The 2403-nt window shown below is 42.0% G+C and overlaps 1 protein-coding gene across 2 annotated transcripts in view; it reads left to right on the top strand.

Moving 5' to 3' along the window:
• ccdc92 (coiled-coil domain containing 92) overlaps positions 1 to 325 on the top strand; it is a 15905-nt gene extending 15580 nt beyond the window's left edge. For both annotated transcript variants that reach the window (XM_036528094.1, XM_036528093.1), the window contains one exon: positions 1 to 325. This exon is cut by the window's left edge and continues 1251 nt beyond it. The gene's annotated coding sequence lies outside the window, so the exon portion shown is untranslated.
• Positions 326 to 2403: the final 2078 nt, after the last annotated feature.

Below are 2403 nucleotides of genomic sequence, written 5' to 3'. Positions count from 1 at the left end.
AATCATATCTCCATACTTCATTCAGCAGTGGACTGCTCAACAGCACACTCATATAACTATCGACAAGCTTTATGTAGGAACTTACAGCAACATGTTAAACAAGTGTTTACCAACTAAACAGATTCTTCCTGAATGTTATTTTTTCCCTCTCTCTCTCTTTCTGCCTGTGATCTGAATGCTTATACTGTAAGACGGGATCCCAGATCTGTGAATAATTTAACTGATTAGAGACAAAGCCTACCCAGAGGCTGCTGCAGGGTTTGCGTGAGTGAGTGCGTGTGTGAGTGTGTGCGTGTGCACGAATGCATTGCGTGCATGTGAGCCTGTGTGTGCTTGTGTACTGATGTGTGTGCACATGGGCGTGTGTGTGTGTGTGTGTGTGTGCGCGCACGTGTGCGCGTGCATGCGTGTGCATCTGCGTGCGTGCCTGCTACTGAAGTGAAAGGATGCGGAGGAGGCTAAGACAAGGGCATTTTTTGTGACTATATTAAGACTGTCCCTTTATGATTTTGTAATATTATGACGTCCTGTAACCATTACAGATGTGTAAAAATTGCAATGCATTGTTTTGTTTCAATTTGTTTGGTCATTGTATTGACAAAGAACCAAATACACAACTAAAAAAGCTAAAAGGAGTAGTACATTGACTTATGTTTATGCACCTTTTTATATATTTTTTTCAATGCACATGTTATTTGTGGCCTCCCTCATGTCATGGCATCTCTGTTGTGTCTCACTGCTCCATCTACTGTAATTCATACACATGCCTTCAGAGAACTGAGGTGTTCAACAACAAGACTGACCTCACCTGTGTACGGCTGGACTTTGGCAGAACCACCCAGGACTCACTGTCAGTACACACTGATAGACACCATCTCTCCCTCTCTCTTTCTGTCTCTCTCTCTCTTCCTGTGTCTCCCACTGTCCCACACATACACAGATTAAGTGTGTCATAAATAGATGTGTATAATAAAACAAGCACGTTTCGGTCTTGTGCTCCTTATTGTGTCCAGTTTTATGCATAAATTGTTGGGATTTGTCTCATCAGAAGCATGTTGTCATCAGAAGGGTTGCTGTGGGTGACGTTGGAGAGATCAGGCAAGGACTGGGATGAGGGGCAATGCAGGTAACTTAGAAGAATTATAGCGAAATTTATACTTGTTCAACATTAGCACAGACAACTTGGCTTTTATCAAAATTAAGAAGTGGACAGTAACGACCTTCGGGATCGCGAGAGACAGAGTTTGCCTTGAAGCGCAATAGTGAAGTGTCTGCTGCCTTGATTGATGGGTGCTTGAATGCCACTGCTCATGGGTGCCAGGCGCCCTGCGAGAGCAATTTTATTGCTCAGTTGCACAAGTGATGCGTTGATGAATGAACGGACTTCAAAGCAAGAGTGAAACTAATGAAACTGGGGAATGGGGTTTCACTCCTTCTCTTCAAAAGAAGCGTGAGACCCATTCAATGCCGCCGTTTTAGTTATGATCCAATATCAGTATTCACATTTGTATAGCTGTGTAAAACATTTACTCTTTATATGCACTTGTCCAATGAATACTGTATTTGAATCCTGCCAGTACTAACACTGTGAAGTTATATCGAGAGGGATGGGCTTCCCTTCTTCATCTTTCACATTTAACACAAACAAAGTATTTTCAAAGACAGACCATGACCAGCCTCGGCACACAATCCTACAGCTGGTACTTAGTGAGTGGTATTGCCTTTTCAAGACTCTGCACAGACAAAACCGGAAGAGGTCCAAGGTAATAATATAACCCTTTAAACACACAGTTCCACTGGCCTCTAGGCACTTCGTGAAAAATAATGTCAACTGAATACCTGTTATAGCTGTCTGTTAGCACACCTCCACAAAAGCAACCCAAGTGTCGCACTGTGAATTCATGTGTTTATTCATGAATTCAGCTCAAATGATGAAAGTGTCCAAGAGTGGACATGTAATTAAATGACAGCAATCACACCCTGCAATTTTATTTAAATACTGTTTCTCCCAAGCACTCATCAAAAACATGGCAAAATCCATAAACCATATCTACAATAAATAAATCACACCGTAATAATGATAGCAGTAATAAACTGTATTTGCTGAGTGCCTCTCATGCATCATTTCAGAAGCTACGTGTTGTGTGTGCCTTGGATTCTCCGAGCATCTCCATCTTCCCTTTGCTCATTGCGGCGTTTTTTTCTTCCTTTTCACCACTGATTAACAGATTAATTAAAATGAACCAAAACAATAGCCATCACCTGTGAGCAAATGGCCTTCATGTTCTCTCACTTACGAACAGGTGCAACAGCCTGCCAGTCACCCAAGATAACATGCAAACGTCAAATCCTAGTCTAGCACAAAAGGTCTCTGCATTAATTCATGTATGTCCTGCTGCCTTT

The sequence above is a fragment of the Megalops cyprinoides genome, chromosome 4 (assembly GCF_013368585.1).
Source record: "Megalops cyprinoides isolate fMegCyp1 chromosome 4, fMegCyp1.pri, whole genome shotgun sequence".
Lineage (NCBI taxonomy): Eukaryota > Metazoa > Chordata > Actinopteri > Elopiformes > Megalopidae > Megalops > Megalops cyprinoides.
The sequence above is the reverse complement of the archived record's forward strand: the minus strand, read 5'-3'. Positions and strand labels throughout refer to the sequence as shown.